Source organism: Stenella coeruleoalba (genome assembly GCF_951394435.1).
Source record: "Stenella coeruleoalba genome assembly, chromosome: 12".
NCBI lineage: Eukaryota > Metazoa > Chordata > Mammalia > Artiodactyla > Delphinidae > Stenella > Stenella coeruleoalba.
The window spans coordinates 20,704,880-20,729,236 of record NC_137158.1 but is presented as its reverse complement, the minus strand read 5'-3'; the positions used below and the strand labels follow the sequence as shown (position 1 = coordinate 20,729,236).

At 39.4% G+C, this 24,357-nt stretch overlaps 1 protein-coding gene across 17 annotated transcripts in view; it reads left to right on the top strand.

Moving 5' to 3' along the window:
• LOC307195083 (uncharacterized protein) overlaps positions 1-24,357 on the top strand; it is a 457,748-nt gene that overhangs the window by 286,850 nt on the left and 146,541 nt on the right. For 3 of the 17 annotated variants that reach the window (XM_079938801.1, XM_079938798.1, XM_079938804.1), the window contains exon 6: positions 6,009-6,057. The exons of the other annotated variants lie outside the window; for them this stretch is intronic. The gene's annotated coding sequence lies outside the window, so the exon portion shown is untranslated. The remainder of the gene's footprint in view (positions 1-6,008; positions 6,058-24,357) is intronic. 17 annotated transcript variants of the gene reach the window in all.

The following is a 24,357-nucleotide window of genomic DNA, read 5'->3' as shown; positions in this document are numbered from 1 at the left end:
TGTGGTCTGTGAACTCAGAATGAGTTCTTTTCAGAATGCAGGCAGGACTTATCCTGAAATAAAAGTGTAACTCCTGAGTGAGGAGTAAATCTCAACCCAATGACGGCAATGGCCAGCTAGCCGAGTCCTTAATGACAGACTTTCAACATCAAACACAGCTTCAGGGCAAGTTTTGTCAATGACACCTCCTCTGTCTTAGCAACAAGTGATGGGCAAGATTTTCCAATAATAACATCTTCTGCTGGGATGTGGAGAGTGGAACCCAGTCCCACCAGAACTTGTAAAGCCTCAGGAGAACCTCTGTCATTCTGCTGTAATGAAGACACATAAGGGCTTTTCCTAGATCACCTCACGCCCACCCCTTATTTCCCCTCTCTTTACTAACTAGATGCATTAGCAAGTTCCTGGTCCTGGTGACTTGGTCAGGTCTTCAGGAAGCAACATAATACAAAGATTAAGCAATTAGACTTTGGCATAAGACTGCGTGGGTTACATTACTTACAAACCACGTGACCATGACAAGTTACTTCACCTCCCCGAGCCTCAGCTTCCTCACCTATACAATAAGACAGTAATAATACCTACCTCATTGGGTTTTTGTGAAAATTAAGTGAAACATCACAGGAGGTGCTTGTTCCAAGGTAGCTGTTGTTAATATTTTCCTCTTATACTAAGGAAGTGTAAAATTATCCAGAAACATTATTTTTATAACTTATGTTTATGTTAGCCTGGATACAATGAGAACTCACCCAAAGGGACTGAAAATGTAAATATCCTTTGTTGTTGTCTTCCTCTCCTCAAGTTTAAGAGCTAGAAAGATGACAACTCAGACTGAACCCCAAAGAGGCTCATGATCCTGTGATTTCCTCAAGAAATCAGAGGTAAAGAGTGCTATTTATTATATGATGGCGCAATTCAATTCTTCCTTTAATAAAAAACAAGTCCAGTATGATGAAACAAAACTTTCTATAATTACAAAAAGAATCCTCACCATTTGCTGCTTCATTTGGGAATAGTAAGATCTCCGGGGAATTGAGATATCATAATTTCTTCTCTCTGTGTTCAGGCCAAATCGCCACATGTCTGTGTCTTGAAGAGTCTGGGAACAAACAATGAACTGATGCTCAACACCACCTCAAAGTGTATGTTGCACCTGCATTTTTTTCACCTATAAATCTTGCTATCTGTGTGGCCAGAGAGCAACTAACTAGTGAAATCTATCTGGAATTTCAACCTAAAAAGCTGTATTTTGCAAAGCCACCAAACTTTTGCTTAGGAAAGAAATTTTGTTAGCAGCTGGGGGAAAAAACTAGATATTTCTATCAACATGGATCGTCATTTAAAAAACTGCCCTCCAATGCATGGTAACTTAAGTAGCTTCATCTTGTTAGGATTATCATGATAATAAATCAAATATATTAGTCTTCTTTTGAGTAGTGCTGGTCTCTTAAACCATCCTGTGTTCTATATATAGAAGCTCATATACACAATCTTCCAGAGGTACTGAATTCTTTGGTTTCCTCTTTGCAAAATTCTGATAAATGCAAAATAGAAGAGGTATGTATCAGAATACTTGTGACAGGGAAAAAAATGTCCTCATTTTCAAAATGGAAGAATGGGTTGGCTCAAGAGAAATATTGATATATTCCTGGAAAATTTCTAGTGTAGCTAATTAAACAGATCACTTGTAAACAGGATGGGAAATAATGTAGGATCCAGAGTTTACTAAAAATAAGTTTCACAAAACTGAACTGAACTTTTTTTTTAGTGGGGTTAATACGTTTTTCTTAATTTCATTTGGTAGAACCACTTTCCAAATAGTTAAGGATCTCAACTATTCGGGGGTTGAGTAATTCACTCATAATAATATTCCTGCAGCTGCCCAAAACTGGCATGGTCCCTAAGCTAGAAGTCCAAGGATTTCAGCAAATCTTTGGGGATTTCCTCATGTACAATATGGAGAAATGTGGGTAATGGTTGTTTATCTTGGCCCATTGATAGTTGCTTGAACAGTTGCTCCCAAAATGAGTTGATTAATGGATCAATGGCAACCATGAGATGAATGGCTTGCCGAATATCAGGGGGCTCTGTCCCTGCCCTGGCTGGGGAGCCATTGAACACTAGTCAGACCTGTGGCAAGCACAGAGCTGGAATGTTGCAGCAGTGCAAAGATGGATTAAATATTCCAGTGACAGGCTTTAAAAAAGGGGCCAAAATCATGTGCTGACGTTTAAAAATGAACAATTATGTATTTGTGTTGAAGAGCCAGTGACGCAACCACGGAATGATGGCACTTTGCTTGTGAGCGGTTAATAATGAAAATAGACCACGATACTGTATAAATAGTACAAAAGTAATGTAAAATGACACCAGTACCAGCCTATCCTTGCTGAAGACTGTTCTCAAGCACTCCTAAGTGCTTGCAAGCATTATCTCAGTTCCTGTGGGAAAGAACCATGTATGATAAAAAGTAAATACAATCTGAGATTCTACAGATGAGAAGTGAGTCACCCTGTACTCTGTAGTGACCCCTCAACCACTACATAATCAGGTCTCGTTCCAGATGCCAGATGTTAAGAAGTAAGTGTGAGGAAGAGCAGCTTTGGTTGAGGAGGTAGGACTGCCTTGAGCGTGGAGCTGAGGTGGCGTGGTACCTGGCTTCACCTACTTGGATGAGGCATAACGTGGAGGCAGGGGGGCAAGAGCCCCACCACAGGGTTGAAAAAAACGTGAAGACTCTTGGCTTCCTAACCACCAGACCCGTGAGGCTTCAACACAAGCCACTCCATGAAACCCTGAGCACTCTGGAACTGTAAAGATTCAAACTGACGTTAAATGCCCACTTTTTAGAGATGTTGAATGTAAGATCATAAAATCAATTGAGAGAATAGAATCTATCTCTACATCTATCTATCTTTGTGTCCATCTTTCTATCTACCTATGTACGTATCTATCTATCTATCTACCTATCTATCTATCTATCTATGTATCCATCTATCTTCCTACCTATGTACATATCTATCTATGTATCCATCTATCTACCTACCTATGTACATATCTATCATTTATCTATCTACCTATCTATGTATTCATCTATCTACCTATGTACATATCTGTCTATCTATGTATCTATCAATCATCAGTCCGCATTATTTCTATAAAGCTTCATGGATTTCAAGACACTGATCAACAAAATCTTACTTTATGTAAGTCTTTTTTCAACTCTACAAATCCTTCATGCTAAGTTTTCTGTGGTCGATGATGTTGAAATTCCTCTTGCCCCTCTTTCTTCTCCACTAAGGTTGGAAGCACGGGGCTTGGGTCTCTGTCGTCTTTGGAGAAGAGCCTCATGGAGACAGGCCAAGGGGGGAATTCTTTCCTGATGATTTCAGTCTAATCAAAGGGGCCGCTGTGATGACAACTATGCTTCCAGGTCATTTGCTCTTCTTTGTCTTTGTTCCACAATTCGATCCTGCAAATGCTTAAAATGGAACTCCCTTGTGCTTTTTGCATCAAAAATATTGAGGGCTTCCCTGGTGGCGCAGTGCTTGGGAGCCCGCCTGCCGATGCGGGGGACACGGGTTCGTGCCCCGGTCCGGGAGGATCCCGCATGCCGCAGAGTGGCTGGGCCCGTGAGCCATGGCCGTTGAGCCTGCGCGTCTGGAGCCTGTGCTCCGCAGCGGGAGAGGCTGCAGCAGTGACAGGCCCGCGTACAGCAAAAAAAATAAAAAATAAAAAAAAATAAAACATTGAGAAAGATGTATGTTTTTCTTTAGGGAAACACCCATCTCTGGTATCCTGTGTAATGAGCATTTTGTGATCATTGTAATAACTTCATTGGAGAATGCGGGGGGACAAAAATGTCCCTGGATAAATAAGCCGTTGAGGTATTATTACGCATGCTACCCTATTAACAGCCACGAAAGTCAGTGCTAGTCATCAGCTGTTTGCTTTCAAACGTATGCTCTGTTCTTCCTTCTCCAATGTGGACTGAGGGGCTGACTCCTGAAGACTCTCAGGTTCAGCCAGTGGGAGGCGCTGGAGGGCAGCTGAGAGGTAGGAGAAAGGGCCAAGTCAGGGCATTTATTCCTTTTCTCTTCCTTCCAGATGACCTCAGAGGCAGTGTTTTCTCGAAGGCTCCAGCTCCTTCTTGACAGACCTTCCCTTTGGGATCTCACTCCCTCTGGGAGGGCTTCACTGCTGTGCTGCTTTCTGTGGGCAGCCCTCCCTCCCTTTCTTGGGTGCCTTCAGCTCTGGGGCCGGCTGTAGCTTCTGCCTTTGTTACTTGACCAGGTTTCCTAATGAGGCCTTTCAGCTCTCCCAATGCCTTTGTAACTATGTCCTGATATTAAGTCCTCCCTACAAACTACTTAACATGGGCTCTATTTTCCTGCCTGGATCCTGACCAATGGGATATCTAATCAAGGTTTGTCACAGACAACATCAGTGTTTAGTGCCAAGAAACAATAAACTTTGGCTGACAAGTTATAAGATTCTTTTCCTGGAGTAGTATTCTAAGGAGATGTCAGGCTGGATCCTGAGCCAGAAGGGGCTCTTGATCTTCCTGGGACCCATAGCTAATGGTGGACTTTCTTAAGTGTGGAACCAAGGTGTGTCAGATACGAACACCTAACCAAAGTGGCTCAAATCAAATAGGACTTTACTTTCTTACATAACAAGTGAGGAGGTTGGCAATTGTTGATCCTTGTTCAGTGGCTTCACAGTATCAGGACTGTAGATTGGCATCTCTGTGATTCCCTGAGGGCAGTCTAATCAAAGGGGTCACTATGATGACAATTATCATTCCAGATCATTTGCTCTTGTCTTTGTTCCACATTTCAATCCTGCAACTGCTTAAAATGGAATTCCCTTGTGCTTTTGCATTAAAAACATTGAGAAAGATGCATGTTTTTCTTTAGTGAAACACCCATCCCTGGTATCCTGTGTAATGAGCATTTTGTGATCATTGTAACTTCATTGGACAATGTTTGGGGGCCAAAAATGTTGGCAGTTCTTTTCCTCATCCTCTCAGTGCAGCTATAGCTGCATCCATCTTGGGGTTTAAAGCATGAGGCAGGAAGGCAGGTCAAGCAAGGTGGTGAAGCTAGCTGTGTCTGCAACTTTTATCAGGAAAGTAAAATCATCAGAGCAGATTCTTTCTTATGTCCCTTTGGCCAAAACTAGGTCACCCATAATGACAAAGGAAGTTGGGAAAGTGGGGAACAGGGGTGTCTCAAAGAATGTGAGGACAGAGAGCTGCTGCTGACAGTGGGAGAGATGCTTTCTCCCTTGTTTTCATTCTGTTTCACTACTTAATGCATGCTCTCTCTCTCTCTTTCTCTCATTGCAGGGCTCTATGTCAACTCTGATTATATATATATATTTTTTATTTTTATATCTTTATTGGAGTATAATTGCTTTACAATGGTGTGTTAGTTTCTGCTTTATAACAAAGTGAATCAGTTATACATATACATATGTTCCCATATCTCTTCCCTCTTGCGTTTTTGAATGAGCGCAGAAGCCAAAATTTATTCTTAGTCTTATCTGTTTCTTAGGGAAATGTCAACATTAAAGAATTTCTTTAGAGTTTCTTCCATAGAGTTTCTTCCATAAATTGCATAGCAACCAGCAATGATCAGTTTGCCCTCAACAGCAGGTACCTTGTCCCAGGGAAGTTGCTTTGCTATGTGATGAGAGCTCATGACACCTGGGTGGAGGGGTTTGAATGTCTTTCTCCAGAATAACCAAATATCCACATGGAAGAAAGTTCTAAGCTTAGGCAAGTACCCCGACGAAGGCAAGTTCTGTTTGGCATGGAAGCCAATCATTTGGACAGAAGCATAAATTAAAAAATTGGGCCCTTTAATCAGGGAACGATCTGCTGCCTACCTAATGCAAGATGTTTATGAAACATAACCACGTATTAAACGAAAGCAACCAATAATTAAAATAAGAGTTAAAATTGATTTCCGTGTCCTGCCTCACAGTCCTTTTAACTCCTCTAGGAGCAGCTGTGAACCAAGTACAGTAATGGTTGCCAGATGCAGTTTCTTGGTGAGTGTGAATCATCTGCTCTTGGGGGAGGGGGACAGTGCACTTTATAACATGTATTTCTTGTTCGAAGTTACCATTAAGGGGGAGCTTGGAAAAAAACAAATTGCTTAACAATCACACGGAAAAAAAATCAGTACCCTCTACCTTTTGTGTCCAGTGTCAGCAACTAGAAATATTTGTGGTTGATGCATCAGATGTAGAGGCCTTCTGATTTTAAACACTTACAACGAGTCCACTAGTACCACTGTGGGTTCTGACAAGATTGCGGAGGGTGAGGACAGAAAACTGTAGGGCCCTTGTGGTCTCTCTGGAGTATTGATGTCTTTGGTGAAAAGAGATCCTGCCAGCAAATGGGCCTTAGTTGGTCATGTTATCCCAAGACTCCATTTTCTAGGCTCTGTCTGGTATTCATTGCCTGTCATGATACCATAGGACAAAGTTAGAATTTTGGAGTTGAAATGGATTTTAGGAGCCATTAATCCAAAATTTTGTCCAACAGCCTTTCAACTGGTATCCCTGCCTCTGATCTGATCCCTTACAATCCATTTTCTCACACTGCACACATTTTCATATTGCTTTCTGCTGCACCTTGAATAAAATCCAGCATCTCTCTGTGGTCTGCAATGACCTCCTGGTCCCAACTTACCTCTCCAACTCTATCTTGTATTCTTTCCCCCCCTTGCTCAGCCACATTGGATGCTTTTTCTTCCTGAAACATGCCTGCTTCATGTCGACTCAGGACTTTCGTTCTTGCTGTTATCTCTGCCTAGGATGCTCTACCACCATGCATCTTCCCATGGGCAGTTACTTCTTGTCATCCAGAAATCGGCTCCAGTGACACCTTCTCAGGGAAGCTATTCCTGACTGCATCTCGGGACCCCTATCCCACATCGCAGCATAAAAAGACTCATTGCACTCATGGCCCTTCTTAAGCTCTGAAATTATATTTTTCGTAATTTATTCACTCATTTATTATTTCTCTCCCCTTTCTAGAATGGGAGCCTGATGAGAACATCAGTCTCATCCATTTGACTTACTAAAGTATCTTCCCAGCACTCAGGATAGGAACTAGTACATACTAGGGTTTTGGTTGTATCTCCACGTAAAAGGGGAATTGGCGTTCCTAGGAGAAACTGTAGAACCATGTGGGCTTATTCAAGCGAAGTTATAGAGGAACATCTTAAATAGATGCTGCCGTTGGCACAACTGGTGCACCTTCTTAACTGAAAATTCAACTGAACGACTTTCTGACAGTGATATTTGGGGCTGGGGTCAAATGTTAACTAACCACAGTCTATCAGAATGCAATTGTTACGCTTCAGGGAAGATTTTGCTCATGCCCTATTTGAACAGGAATTAATAAGAAATCATTTGGTGTTTTCCAGTGAGGTTGTCCTTGGCATTTTGGAATGGACATTAGTTAGCTGCGTCTGACTTTCCCAAGCTTTAATAGGACATTTAACATTCTTGGTCCCTGCCCACTGTCAGTGGCCTGTCACACCCCATCACTGTGACAGCCTAAAAATACCCACACATTTGCAAATGCCCCTGAGAGGAGTAATGATACTACACCTGGTTGAGGACCTTAAGTAGAAAGTATTCCGTAGAGTGATCTTAACCAATCATTTGAATAAGTTAAGAAAAGGAAAACACTCCCCCTCCCTGTTATGTGCATTTTAGTAAGGAGGCTTCTTCATCTTCCCTTCTTCCTGATGGGTCTATGAAGACCACCGGGAAAGCATGGTGTTGAGACAGGCAGGGCCCGGAAGTTGAATGGCCTCTGCTGGAGAGAAACCTGATTCCTGCTCAAATGATGATGACCAGGTAATGGCTAAATTTATGGAGTACTTATGTGTCACACATGATTGTTAACAATATCCAGTCAGTCCTCCGTATCCACGGGTTCTGTATCCATGGATTCAACCAACCCAGGATCAAAAATAGTTGGGGGGGAGAAAAAGGGCCAGAAATTTGCCAAAAACAAAACTTGAATTTGTTGTGCTCTGGCAACTATTTGCATAGCATTTATAAAATATTTAAAACTATTTACATAGTAATTTACATTGTGTTAGGTAATAAAAATAACCTAGAATAAAGATGTTAAAAAAAAAAAACGTAACCTAGAGATGATTTAAAGAATATAGGAGGTTGTGTGTAGGTTATCTTCAAATACTATGCCATTTTATATAAGTGACTTGAGCATCCTCAGATTTTAGTATCTCTGGGGGGTCCTGGAACCGATCCCCCATGGATACAGGGATGACTGTTTGTGTTTTAAATCATTTAATTCTAACAGCAATCCAGTGGGTGAATATTATAACCCCCCTTTATGTTAAAAAAACAAAACAAAACAAAACTGAGGCACAGAGAAGTTGATTAAGTTGTCCAAGTAGGTAAACTGTAGAACTGTGAGTCTACCCCTATGGGTACAAGGCAGAAAACATGAACAAGAGAAGTGGGCCAGGTTCTGGAGGTGAGCAGGGTGGTGGGGATGGTGGGGATGTGGGGCAAGTATTCCCTACCTGGCGCAGACCCCACTCACCTCCAGCCCTTGTGGTCAAGCAGGAAAGTGGCCAAATCTTCTGGCTTCTTTTCCAGGGATGCAGACCATCTGCAAAGTCAATTTTAGAAGATTGACTAAAGTTAAAAAATATTCCGTGACCCACATGAGATATTGATTTCTGCAATAGGAGAACTCCATGTTTCTGGCCATAAGTTTCTTCCTATCCAAGCAAAAACTATAGGCTCAGGTCAAAACGAAAACTCTAGATTTCAGGTAATGAATAAGATGGGGTGTGCCAGATTTTCTCCATTCTCTTTTGGCTCCAAGAATGTTCTCTTTCTGTTTTCTCAAGTCACAAACATCTGTTTATGGCCATCCAGCTAATTGGGCCCCACTGAGTGTTCTAATGAGGGCAGAGCGAGCAAACGAGTGGATTTAATGCCCGTGGAAATGCATGTTTCTAATTGTGCTCTAGTGAAGGTGGAAAGGTTAAAGTAATGAGCTGCTCTCGAGAGTTCTGGCCAAGAGAGAGAGGGCTTTGTTGTTTCACATTCCATCTTTGTTATTGTCACTGAGATGTGCGCTTATTTCCACCATGGCATTGATTGCCAAGAGGTTCTGCTATTACATTTCATTATCATGCCATTTCTGAAGGAAGGAGTCTGTTCTTACTAAGCACTGACAGTGTGCAGGCAACCATAATCGCCCCTCTCTCTGCTGCACTCCCCAACATCTTGTATACAGCTGTGAAGGGCTGTATTAGTGCCAATTAATCTGGGGGAGGTTTCCTGAAGGAGGGAGTGCTGTACTGTACAAAGGGATAGTGCCTGAGTTTTCCAAGTGGAATTTCTAGAGAAGATATGCTATCCGAAAGGAGCAGACAGACAAGGAGGCTGTCAGTTTTAAGTATTAGTAAGGATTGACATCCCTCCACTGTTCCTCTCAGCCAGCTTTCCAAGTAAGCATGAAGACAGGGTCCAAATCAAAAGGCTCGATTTAGTCTCTAACCCAAAGGATTAGAGCTGGAACGGTGTGCTGTTTGAAGACCTTGTGAAGGCCTGCTTTAGTTGAGTCACACTCGGTTAACTTAGTGACCATTGGTGAGGAAGATGAGTTGCTATTCTAGAAATGAAGGGTTTCTGTGGCAGGGAGACCCAAATGTTGGGGCCCTGAGGCCACAGAATAATTGGGTGTGGTAGAAGGAATCTTTTCCTTTCAATGATGATGCGCATCTTACATGTTCAAACTGTCGTAAAATAAATAGAATCATGACTTCTGTTTCAGAATTCAAAGTTCTGACGGTTGAGAATTTTTCCCCATTGTGCCTTCTTTCTGCCTCCCTCATTGATCAAGTTGTGCTAACCAGGGCCTCCTTAAGGTCAACACTTTGAAGATTAAGTATCTCATTTAGATGATTTGGGGTTAAAATATAATTTAAACCCTGGCATTGGACTATATTTTCAAATTCAAGGGAAATGAGATGAAACTCCAAACCCCTTATTTTGGCTGACCTGGCAGGCCTGACTGGGCCCCTGCTTAGCCAGCTCCCTGGTGCTGTATGGGACCTATGGCCCCCTCTTACTCTCCTTTAGCCACATGGATCTTCTTTCAGTTTCTTGACCCTTCTCACTTCATTTCTGCCTCTGAAACTTGGCACATCCTTTTCCAAGGTGCTTCCCATCCCCAGGTTTTTGCTTAGAGGTTTCCTCTTACCTGTTCAGTCTCAGTTTAAACATCACCAAGCTCCTCTGATCATTTCACTGATGGAAATTCCACCTCCCTCCCTACCTTGGATCCCTACCAAGATCTCCATCTAAGCACCATTAATTCCTTTTTAACAGTTATAACAAAAACTTACTTTGTTAGGTTTGTTTTTTTCTTCCCCACTAGACTGTGAGGTTTCACAAGAATTACAGTTGTCTTGTTCCCTATATCTCTACTGTCTGGTTCATAGTAGGTCATCCATAGAAATGTAGAGGGGATAATTCAAAGATATAAAATAAAAGGATTCAGTGTTAGTTGTTTCATTTTGAATTCCCCAGTATCTGTGTTCTATGCTGGATTACTCAGCTAGAGGACTCCTGTACCAGGTGACAGTCAAGAGGTGGCTTTTGCTATTGATTACTGCCTTGACCCTCACGTCCTAGGAATAGAGACTGAGGCAAAGCTTAGCTTTATTGTAGGTGAAGAGTAAAGGAAATGAGGCAGGGAAAGAGGGAAAGCAAATACAAAGTATGTTGCAGAGCTGGCCATAGGAAAACACACCCTGGAGCTTTGTCCTGTGGTTCATTTCTGGATAGACTTCCTGGAAATACAGTACCCTGGAACAGTCCTTCAAGTACCCCATACAAATGTATCTGCTGGGTCCTTCCTGTCTTTTGTCTTTCATTGGCCAAAGTTTGCCCCTTAGGGCATCAACTCCCCCACCCTTCTAGGTTGTGTTAATTGCCCCTTTGGGCATCTTCTGGGAAGTCAAAACCAGTGGCAAACATTGCCCCAAAGCATAGGGCTTAATCTGGGTCCAGATGTAGTGGGAGGATCCAGAACCTCCAGGTATCTGGTTGGCTTGGGCTTGAGGCTTCATCAACCAACGGAGGTGCAATGGAAGCCTTGCCCAACCGAGTTCTCATCTTGAGAGAGTTTAACATAACTGGTGGAATTCAGAGATGAAGTGGGTAGGTGGAACTTTCTGTTGAGTAACTGGCCAAAGACTTTGGAGGCAGGTAGAAATGGACAAATCAGACGAAGCACATAAATCAGACACAGTGCAGACTCCTCAGTTCCTGGGAGCTCGTGATTTTAGACAAGCCCATGGCGTAGGAGCTTGAGTTATTTTATTGGAATGTCACACTTTTCTTAGTTAAGTTTTCAGTGACGAACTTCAGAAACAATTCTTCAGTTAACTGTCACTGACTCCCATCTGTGCCATTTTATATATACACACACACACAAATATATATATATATATATATATATATATATATATATATATATAAACAGACACATATATATAACAGGCATATATATGTACAGACATATACACACATATATATACAGTATATCTTTTATGATACATATAATTATATTTCTGATATGTATATATATATATATATATCTCAGGAAGAAACTTTATTATGCAAATATGAAGGCAAACAAAGTGTATTTTCTTTTGTTTTAATTTTTATTTTATTTTTGGCTGTGTCAGGTTTTAGTTGTGTCACGTGATCAGTAAGTTGAAAATAGATAGTTTAGGTAGATTGTGCATGTATAAGGAAATGAAATAAAAATAGTTGAGTTAGTTTTGTGCAGTGTTTTCACTGATCTGGTAAGAATTAAATATACGTGCATGCATGCACCACAGATGCAAGTTGAGTAATTTTGGTAATTCTGCATAGGAATTAAATGCTCTTATATTTGCATTTAAAACTGGCATTGAACAATATGAAGATTAACAGTAAAATTTACACTAATAGCTTAAAATTTTAATTTTTCTCTCCTGAGAATAATATTATATAGCAAAAAAACCCAAAAATAAAACCAAAACCACCGTAATAAGTCAAGAGAGAGATCGCAGAAGAAAGGAAAGGCTTTATACTTTTTAGTACCATTAACAGCACCTTTTCTCTGCTCTGTGAACAAGGGGCCCCCCCATTTTATTTTTCCCTGGGCCTTGCAAATTCTGTAGCTTGCTCTGCCCTTCCGTTATGGACTGCTTGTTGTCTGTGTATGTGATTTAGCAAGGAGTCCCATTTGTCCACTGATTTCCTGTTCTTGGGCATTGAGTGGGGAGTGAATGAATCAGTGTGGACTCTTGGTGACAATTGAAGGCCATCAGACCCTGGCCACCATGAAGGAGTATCTTCTGGAGCTCCTAAGGATGCATATCCAGGGGGCCAGCCTCCAGCTGTTTCAAGACGGCCTGAAGGATGTCAGGCTTCTCAGAGGAAGATTAGAGTGTAGGTTGATCAGGCGCAGTCTTGGAATGTTGCAGAGGGGGTGTTGGTTTCCCTTTGGCCTTCCCTGTCTCCACCAATATCCCATTGTCACCCCCAAAGCCACCCAGATGGCTCCATGGGATTTGACCTAGGAGCAGTCTTTATTTTCTATTGTGTTCAGCAGGTCAGCACAAGGATTCAGTTTCCTTTGCAGAGAGCACTTCCTTCTGTGGCACTAATTCCAAAACTGAAGTGGTCAGCTTTTTATCATTGGTTAAAAATTGCCATAACTTAACTACATTATAGGAATGCAAAAATAGCATATTGTGCCTCAGAGTATACCCTGAAGACTCTTCGGCCAGCTGAGATTTGGGAAGCATAATAACAGTATACATAAAAGAAGCACTTTATCCTAAAAACTAGTTTGTAGATGATTCCTTTTTGTTACCTTCATTCAGCCAGTAAAAATCCCCAAAAGAATGAAGTAGCACCCACAGTGCCACTAATACAAACCCCCAAACAAGGACTCAAACTAAACCTTTGGTGACACAGTCAGTTTTCTGGCTAGAATAAAGCCAGCAAATAAATCCCAAGCCCTCCAAAATTCTTTTTCTTTTTGCAATCTGGCTTTTACTTTTATTAATGTGCATTCCCACCTCTCCCACATACATCAGTTCCTGCTCCCAGGGAGCAATCACTTTCAACCTAGAACTGATTATTTTTTGTCTATTATTTTTTGTATTTCTATATAACATGCAGCAGGGTTCCCACTTGATTTTCCTGGTTTTAGACATTTCTACTACCTTTCCATTATGAAAAATGAGGGGTTTGATTGCTTTTCACGCCCTCCCACTTCCTAACACTCTCTCTCTCTCTCTCTCTCTCTCTCACACACACACACACACACACACACACACACACACACATTCGCTGTACCTTCATCCTCCCAATGTACTTAGCTTCAATTTTGGTAGATCTTTCAATAAATATTTTAATTTACATTTTTATTATGTCAAGACAAGTGAAAGCTAAGCAAGATTTTATTATTCCTTTCCCTTTCCTCCATATCTTTGGTTTTCTTGGAAGTTGTAAATGTTTGTTTTTCTCCTTCATTTCTCAATTTTCCATATGCACATCACTATTTTATCACCACACTCCTCTAACCATGTGAATTTCCTCTGGGTAAATTCAAACATACCTGTTAGTCTATCTACTTTATCTGACTGAACAAATCTCAGCAGTCTTCTGAGCTGACCTGGTGGGTCTGATTGATCTCTAGGCCTCCAGCCATCGTCGTCCTATCATCCTGGGTATTCTCTTTGCCACTCTCCTGAGTTGGAGGCCCCACTTCCTGGATTCCATCTTTTCATCCTTTTAAAAAACGTATTCCTTTGTTTTATTTAAGCACGTGCTGCCGTTTTTCCTGTGAAAAAGTTTATGAGTGGTAAATTTTATGAGACTAGGTATGTCTTTTTTTTAAGTCAAAGTATAGCTGATTTACAATATTATAATAGTTTCAGGTGCACAACATAATGATTCAACATTTTTATAGATTATACTCCATTTAAATTTATTATAAAATATTGGCTACATCTCCTGTGCTGTATAGCATATCTTTGTAGCTTATTTATTTTATACATAGTATTTTGTTCCTTTTAATCCCCTACCCCTATCTTGCCCCTGTCCCCTTGTCTCTCCCCACTGGTAACCACTAGTTTGTTTTCTATATCTTGTCTGTTACTTTTTTGTTATATTCACTAGTTTGTTGTATATTTTTGATTCCACATATAAGTGATATCATACAGTATTTGTCTTTCTCTGATTTATTTCACTTAGCATAATATCCTCCAAATCCATCCATGTTGTTGCAAATGGCAAAATTTCATTCTTTTTTTATGGCTGAGTATTATTCCATTATATATATGTACCACATCTTCTTTAACCATTCATCTGTTGATGGGCACTTAGGTTGCTTCCAGATCTTGGCTGCTGTAAGTAATGCTGTTATGAACATTGAGGTGCATGTATCTCTTCATATTAGTGCTTTCATTTTCTTTGGGTATATACCCAGGAATGGAATTGCTGGGTCATATGGTAGTTCTATTTTTCATTTTTTTCAGAAACCTCCATACTGTTTTCCACAGTGGCTGCCCCAATTTACATTCCCACCAACAGCATATGAGGATTCCCTTTTCTCCACATCCTTACCAACATTTGTTATTTGTGTTCTTTTTGATGCTGTTCATTCTGACATGTGTGTGTGATATCTCATTGTGTATTTGATTTGCATTTCTCTGATAATTAGCAATATTGAGCATCTTTTCATGTGCCTGTTGGCCATCTGTACATCTTCTTTGGAAAAATGTCTATCAAGGTCTTCTGCCCATTTTTCTATCAGGTTGTTTGTGTTTTTGACATTGAGTTGTATAAGCTGTTTATGTAATTTGGATATTAACCCCTTATCAGTCATATCATTTACAAATATTTTCTCCCAGTCAGCAGGTTACCTTTTTGTTTTGTCTATGGTTTTCTTTGCTGTGCAAAAGCTTTTAAGTTTAATTAGGTTCCAGTTGTTTATTTCTTTTGCCTTAGGAGACAGATCTAGAAAAATATTGCTATGATTTATGTCAAAGTGTTCTCTGCCTATGTTTTCTTCTAGGAGTTTTATGGTTTCCAGTTTTACATTTAGGTCTTGAATCCATTTTGAATTTATTTTTGTATATGGTGACACAAGGTTCTAATTTCATTTATTTTTACATGTATCTGTTTAGTTTTCCCAGCACCATTTATTGAAGAGACTGTCTTTTCCCCATTTTATACTCTTGCCTTCTTTGTCATAGATTAATTGACCATAAGTGTGTGGGTTTATTTCTGGGCTCTTTATTCTGTTCCATTGATCTATGTGTCTGGTTTTGTGCCAGTACCATTACTGTTTTGATTACTGTAGCTCTGTAGCATAGTCTGAAGCCAGCTCTGTTCTTCTTCATCAAGATTGTTTTGGCTATTTGGGGTCTTTTGTGTTTCCCTACAAATTTTAAAATTATTTATTCTAGTTATGTGTAAAATGTCATGGGTATTTTGATAGGGATTGCATTAAATCTGTAGATTGCTTTGGGTAGTATGGACATTTAATAATATTAATTCTTCCAACCCATGAACACAGCATATTTTTCAATTTCTTTATATCATCTTCAATTTTACTTTTACAATATCAATGTTTTATAGTTTTCTGAGTATCCGCCTCCTTGGTTAAGTTTATTCCTAGGTATTTTATCCTTTTTGATGTGATTTTCAACAGGGTTGTTTTCTTGCTTTCTCTTTCTAATAGTTCATTATTAATGTATAGAGAAGCAAGATTTTAATCTGGTATCCTGCAATTTTACTGAATTCATTTATTAGTTCCAGTAGTTTTTTGGTGAAGACTTTAGGGTTTTCTATATATATTGTCATGTCATCTGCAAATAGTGACAGTTTTACTTCTTCCCTTCCAGTTTGGGTGCCTTTTATTTCTTTTTCTTGTCTTATTGATGTGGCTATAACTTCCAATTCTGTGTTAAATAGAAATGGTGAGAGTGGGCATCCTTGTCTTGTTCCTGATTTTAGAGAAAAGGCTCTCAGCTTTTCACCATTGAACATGATGTTAGCTGTTTGTCATAAATGACCTTTATTATGTTGAGCTAGATTCCCTCTATACCCACTTTGATGAGAGTTTTTAATCATGAATGGATGTGGAATTTTGTCAAATGCTTTTTCTGCATCTATTGAGATGATCCTGTGATTATCATTAATATGGTGTATCACATTGAATGGTTGCAGATATTACACCATGCTTGCATCCCTGGAATAAATCCCACTTGATCATGGTGTATGATCCTTTTTATATATTTTTAAATTCAGCTTGCTAATATTCTGTTGAGTATTTTTGTATCTATATTAATAAGAGTTATTGGCCTGTAATTTTCTTTTTTTGTAGCGTTTTTGTCTGGTTTTGGTATGGGGGTAATTGTGGCCTTGTAGAATGAATTTGGGAGTGTTCCTTCCTCTTCAAATTTTTATAATAGTTTGAAAAGGATAGGTATTAGTTCTTCTTTATATATTTGGTAGAATTCCCCTATGAAGCCATCTGGTTTTGTTGGCTGGGTGTTTTGGGGGTTTTTTTCCCTACAAAGTCAATTTCACTGCCAGTGATTGATCTGTTCCAATTGTCTGTTTCTTCTTGACTCAGTCTTGGCAGGTTGTATGTTTCTAGAAATTTGTCCACTTCTGCTTGTTGTCCAATTTGTTGCCATATAAATGTTTGTAGCATTTTATTGTGATTTTTTTGTCTCTCTGTGGTATTGGTTGTTATTTCTCCTCTATCATTTCTTATTTTGTTTATTTGGGTCCTCTCTCTTTTCTTCTTGGTGAGACTGGCTAAAGGTTTATCATTTTTGTTTATCTTTTCAAAACATCAGTTCTTGGTTTCATTGATCTTTTCTATTGTTTTTGGTCTCTATTTTATTTATTTCCTCTCTGATCTTTATTATTTCCTTCCTTCTGCTGACTTTGGGCTTTGTTTGTTCTTCTTTTTCTAATTCCTTTAGATGGTACGTTAGGCTGTTTATTTGAGATTTTTCTTGTTTCTTGAGGTATGCCTACATTGCTTAGGTATATCTTTATTCTACCCTCATACTGCATTTAGAATTTTGTTAGGTATTAATTTCAAGTTCAAAGTGTTTTTTTCTCTCTTAATTAAACGTATTTTTCAGTGTCTACTAGCTTTCAATGTTACTATTGAGAATCCAAAGCCATTTTTATGCTTGATCTTTTGTACAAAACCTGTTCCCCCTCACTTCTCCTCTACTCCAATTAGAGAGCTTCTAAGATCTGTCCTTTTTTCTTTCTTAAAAAATCTCAGGCAGTCTGAAAATTCACAGTGATGTGTATTACAGTTTGGATTGCCAGGAAACAGACTCAGAGATGGAGATCAGTGTTAGGGAGGTATATTAGGGAGTACTCTTGGGATCAATACCTAGGGAAGGAAGGAAGGGAAGTATGAAAGGGGGGAGAGAGAAGATGACTTGTGATGTACTCTCAAAGAAACCTTAGCATGTGGGGTCTATAACTGGGATAACCCTTCAGAGTTTACTAGTGTGGAAAGGAGGCTGGTCCTTTATAGCCTCATGTTGATTGGATATGGCTGCCCCTGGAAGGAAACATGACCTTGGGTAAGGCAATTTTCTCCTGCTGAGGCAATCCCAAAGAGGGATGACACCTAAAGCACTCCCTGCAGCAAGGGGAATACCTTTCCTAAGGAGAGATCTGAGGAATGCATCACAGAACTGTCACAAGGTGCCTTGTGGCATGGGTCTGATTTTATCTATTGTGCTAGCACATGGTGAATCCTTTCAACTGGAAACTCATCCACTGGTCTGGACCATTTTCTTAAGCTTCTTTTGTTTGCTTCTTCCATCTTCTTTGTTTTTTCCTTCTTGAACTGCTATTATTCAGATGTGGGATTACTGCTAATTTCTTATCCTTTTGACCCTATTAACCTCTCTTTGTCTTTTTGGCTCTTCTTTATGTGATTTTTTGGTCAACTTTAATTTCCAGCCTGTTCCCTTGTTCCCTTAAGTTTTTTTTTTTTTTAACATTTACTATCTTCTTTCTAATTTCCTTGGACTTTTAAAATATTCTTTGATTTTTAAACATTATGCCATTCTTTTTTAATGGGTGTAATGTCTTCTCCTGTCTTTCTGAGAATATTAGCAATAGCTTTTATGAAATTTTCTTTCCTTGCATTGTTTTTTTAGTGGTTTTTAAATGTTTATTTGTTTGGACCTTCCATTTTTCATATTAGATGCATTCTTCAAAGTTCAAAGAGTCATGTCTTTGCTCATGTGTAAGGGTAGGGCACTAGAGAGCTGACTGCAAACTGTGTATGTTGCTGAGGCCAACTGTGGGCTGAAGAGCAGGATGATCTTTTTCAGTCATTTCCCTGAGGCAGCACCAATGTCAATATCTTTGGGCTTTTTTTCTTGGGATATCCAGATTCTCTAGAGAAGGATATTAAAATGTCTTATTGGAGGAAATAGTCCAGATTTCTGGAAGGCAAATATGGAAAGAGATCTGGAAAGCAGAGGTCCTGATTTCAGTGTATCCCTGTCATTAACTGAGCCTGGTGTCCTTCAGGTCAAAGAGCCTCTGTTTTACCTTCTATGGGGGATAAACATTTGTTTTCTTCCATTGTAAGAGGTAGCAGTCTCCTGGATCTTGATATTGAAGTAGATATTTGGAAATCTCACAAGACTGTCAATCAGTAATCCTTTTATTAGCTCTACCTTCACCCCTATTTCTAAAAATCCTACATGCTGCCAATTCCTGAACCTCTTGGAGGTCTAGGGCATAAATATAGCTTCTTCTTGGCTTTCCCTACTGCTGACTTAGCAGTTAGCTTTATTGGGTCTGCAAAATCTGTTGCTGTCATTCGTTTTCTTTCCAGCGTCCAGAATTTTGTTGCTTCTATCTTCTCCTCCCTTGGTCTTGTAGGTTTATGACTTAAACAAAAATTTGTTTGCTGTCATTCTAATAGAGTCCCTCCAGTAGAGGGAACAGAGATAATACAATAAGCTGCCATCCTTAACCAGAAGTAAATACACAAAACCCTTGATCTTTACATTTCTCTGAAATACCCTTGAAGTATTTTAAATGAAACCAGATTGATTTCGGTATCCGTTAAAATCTGCAAATGATAATATCCTTCTATTTAATTTCATAATAAAAATGTTAATGTTCTCTAATTTGTAAATTTCCTCTGTAAACATGGGAATTAATGTGGAAAACACAATAGATTGACCAAATTATGGATTGAAAGTTAGCAAAAGCACAGCAAAAAAGCTGTGTATCTTGTGCCTGGTAGCATTTTTGTGGTAGAAACAGTAAAAGCTTGGATCTCTATCTTGCCTCTGCTACTTAGTAGCAGAATAAAACTTAATCCCTTTGAGGCCTCTGGAAAATAGGCATAATAAACCAATACTGTATTTAGCCAAAGGCAAGGCTGAGTAGGGGATGGATATAGGAGCCACCAATGTCTAGCATATGGGCTAGTGCACAGCAGAAGTTAGTTCTCTTCCCTCGCACCAAAGGAAGTGGGAAGAATGATGGCAACTCTCAGGGGAGGTGGAGGAGGATGGGACTAGGAAATGCTCCCCATTCCTGAGGGCCCTCAACTAATCTTTGGAGCCCATAGTTACTCACATGAAACTTACATGTTTTCAGTAAGAATTCAGGGAAAGGAGGCCCTGGAAAAAGAGGGTTAGCTGGAAGTGAACAAGAAAAAAAAGAGAAGGAGAAAAGAAAAAAAGAAAAGAAAGTGAGAAGAAGAATAAAATGAAGGGCATGTTGGTAGACATACTGTTGGAAGAATCGACAGTAGTGGGACATCTGGTCACCTCAGGCATAATACACAGAGTAAAAACATGCAGTTAGTAAATTAACCTAAAACCAAGGATAAAACAGGTTCAACTTTGACTCAGGAGTGATCTTCCAGTTAAGGGATTATATGATCTTTCTTCTCCTTGGATCTCCTTCTCCTGTTGCCTGACCCTGGCAACTCATTAGTCTTCTCACTAGAGGAAAGGTAAGATAAATAAAAGATGAAACTTGAACCAATACTTTATACAGACTAGTGACTTCTGTGAAAGTTTGATAAAGGAAGGCAAATGAGCTTTCTTGATCATCAGTGCAATTAAGTTATGCCTGCTGTGCCTAGTTTCTATTATGCCTGCTGTGCCTAGTTTCTATTATTGGGGATAATTGTGAGTTGGCTGCATGTCAATGCAGAGGAATGACTTGTAATTTAAATAAATTATCTACATCTGGAAGTTTCTGTTTCTCTAAAAAGAAATCTAAGGGCTGACAAATAGTTGGATGACTCTCAAAATTTTGAATTTGTCAGATTTTAGCTGTCATTAGTAGAGAAGCAGAAAGAGCAGCAAAAGGAAGGTAATTAGTTACCTGGGGAGAGAGACTACTTAAAAAGGATTAATCTCCAAAATTTACGAGCAGCTCATGCAGCTCAATAACAAAAAAGCAACCCAATCCAAAAATGGGCAGAAGACCTAAATAGACATTTCTCCAAAGTAGATATACAGATTGCCAACAAACATGTGAAAGAATGCTCAACATCATTAATCATTAGAGAAATGCAAATCAAAACTACAATGAGGTATCACCTCACACCGGGCAGAATGGCCATCATCAAAAAATCTACAAACAATAAATGCTAGAGAGGGTGTGGAGAAAATGGCACCCTCTTGCACTGTTGGTGGGAATGTAAATTGATACAGCCACTGTGGAGAACAGTATGGAGGTTCCTTAGAAAACTAAAAACAGAACTACTATTTGACCCAGCAATCCCACTACTGGGCATATACCCTGAGAAAACCATAATTCAAAAAGTGTCATGTACCAAAATGTTCATTGCAGCACTATTTACAATAGCCAGGACATGGAAGCAACCTAAGTGTCCATCAACAGATGAATGGATAAAGAAGACGTGGCACATATATACAATGGAATATTACTCAGCCATAAAAATAAACGAAATTGAGTTATTTGTAGTGAGGTGGATGGACCTAGAGTCTGTCATACAGAGTGAAGTAAGTGAGAAAGAGAAAAACAAATACCGTATGCTAACACATATATATGGAATCTACGAAAAAAAGAAAAAAAAAAACGGTCATGAAGAACCTAGGGGTAAGACGGGAATAAAGACACAGACCTACTAGAGAATGGACTTGAGGATATGGAGAGGGGGAAGGGTAAGCTGTGACAAAGTGAGAGACTGGCATGGACATATATACACTACCAAACGTAAAATAGATAGCTAGTGGGAAGCAGCCGCATAGCACAGGGAGATCAGCTCAGTGGTTTGTGACCACCTAGAGGGGTGGGATAAGGAGGGTGGGAGGGAGGGAGACGCAAGAGGGAAGAAATATGGGAACATATGTATATGTATAACTGATTCACTTTGTTATAAAGCAGAAACTAACACACCATTGTAAAGCAATTATACTCCAATAAAGATGTTAAAAAAAAATTGTTAAGGTAACAATGTGCAACTCTGCCCAGGTAAGAAGGAGATTGGGTCAGGCACTGTTCCATGAGGAAGGCTGCTACTTATCCTTTGTCATCATCTAGGATCCTAATTGCAGCCCTCAGTTGGATCCACCCTGTGCAAGTACCTTTATAGAAATCACTGGAGGGGTTTCTTACTTGGAAATTTGTGAATATAACAAAGGAGTTTGAAAATGATTGAACTTCTGCAGCCTATAAAACAGTCTCTTTACTTAAGAGAAAATATACTTAACAAAGCAATTATAATATGCAGTGGTGTATCTGGTGGTGTTTCCAATTCCGCATCCCTAGGGCGTCAGCATAACCCTTAGACAGGTATGGTTCAGGGAATAGTCCATGCCTGGTTTTGTTCAAACCACCCTATTCTTTCATCATCTTGTTTTGCACCATTTCTGGTCTTCAGTGTCCCATGATGCTCTGCATCCCATTTGACCAGTCACATCCTTGGAATGAGATGAATATCCGAATTGTGGCAAATCTTACTGTCGCTGCTGTGTTTGCTCAGACTTCATTTAAAGTGTCATCACTAGCTGTATTTCTACTGTGAATATAACTGCTGTTCCTAATTTGCTCACACAAGGCTGATACCTAAAGGGCTGAAATATAAAGGAGGACTTCTCTCCTTTACCATGTTTCTCTCAACCCTCCCCAGACCCTTGACTGTCTCTGGGCTCTGTTCCTGTGCTCTGCACATGCTCAGGAATGGTAGAAGTTTTATAGAGAGACACAACTTAAAAAAATATGTATATGTATATATATATTATTATGTATAAAGCACAACTTAAAAATATACATTTATTATATATATATATACACACACACACATACATATATATACACATACATACATATATATGTATATCAAGCTTTTTTGCTGAAATTTCTACCATCTGGAAATTTCTTTCCCACTTTGTTGAAGTCATTGACTGGAGTATATCTCTTGGGCTATACTTTCAAATATCGTTCTAACTGTGGAACTGCAGGGTTTGCTATTTAATTGTTTGGGGTCTATTCTGTGTGGCCATAGAACCGGATAATAACTTCATAATTATCAATACTATGGTATATAATGTAATTTTAAAATCCTATTCTGAAATATGTTATACATAAAAAGTGTGCATAAAGTTTATGTACAACCAGAAGAAGACTAATAACTTGAGCCTCATTTACCCACCACTTACCTCAAGAAATACAATATTGTCAGTCCTTTTAAAACATCTGTGTGCCTCTCTACTCCCATCTTCCTTCCGTCCATCAAAGGTAATATTAGCCTGAATTTTGAGTGAATCATTCTCTTGCTCTTCTTTATAGCTTTAATACATATGTAAATATCTAAACAATGTATTGAACTTTAAATAAATGGAATTCGTCTGTACACATTCTTCTGTGAGTCTTTTTCCACTCAGTGTTACATTGGTATAATTCATATCAATGCATATAACTATAGTTCATTCATTTTCATGGCTGTATAATATTCCATTTTATGAATATCCTATAATTTATTCATTCTACTGTTGGTAGACATTTGTGGGTTGCATATTTTTTACTCTGACAGTTAGTGGTGCTCAGAACATCATCATGCATCTGTTATAATAAGACCTATGAGGAGAATTGCTGGCTTATAAGGTATCTATGCATGTTCAGCTTTCCTATATAAACACAATTGTTTTTCAAAGTACTTATACAACAACTTACCCCCTACCAGCAGTCTATTAAAGTCGTCATTGCTACATATTCTTGCCAATACTTAGTATGGTCAGAATTCTTAATTTTTGCTAATCTAATGGCTGTGAAATAACCTCTCATTATGTTTTTAATTTGTATTTCTTTTTTTTTTTTTTTTTTGTGGTACACGGGCCTCTCACTGCTGTGGCCTCTCCCATTGCGGAGCACAGGCTCCGGACGCGCAGGCTCAGCGGCCATGGCTCACGGGCCCAGCCGCTCCGCGGCATGTGGGATCCTCCCGGACTGGGGCACAAACCCGTGTCCCCTGCATCGGCAGGCAGACTCTTAACCACTGCGCCACCAGGGAAGCCCTAAATTGTATTTCTTGGTTACTAATGAGGTGGAAACCATTTTAAATGTTTGTTGCACATTTCAATTTCCTCTTTTTGAAGTGCCTTTTCAAGTCCTTTGCTCATTTTTCTATTGGTTGCTATATATATATATATATATATACATTGTCTCTTGTTTGGGGGGCGGAGGTACGCGGGCCTCTCACTGCTGTGGCCTCTCCCGTTGCGGAGCACAGGCTCTGGATGCGCAGGCTCAGCGGCCATGGCTCATGGGCCCAGTCGCTCCACGGCATGTGGGATCTTCCCAGACCGGGGCACGAACCCGTGTCCCCTGCATCGGCAGCGGACTCTCAACCACTGCGCCAGCAGGGAAGCCCTGGTATATATATTTATTAATCATCTGAAGAAGTTCTTTATGTATTCTGGATACAAGTTCTTCATTATTAGTAAAAATTGGAAATACCTTTTCCTACTCTGTGACTTATTTTTTTTCATTGAAGTATAGTTGATTTACAATGCTGTGTTAATTTCAGGTGTATAGCAAAATGATTCATATATATATATATATATATATATATATATATATATTCTTTTTCAGTTTCTTTTCAATTCTAGGTTATTATAAGATATTGAGTATAGTTCCCTGTGCTATATAGTAGATCCTTGTTGATTGTTTATTTTATATATAGTAGTTTGTATCTGTTAATCCCATACTCCTAATATATCCCTC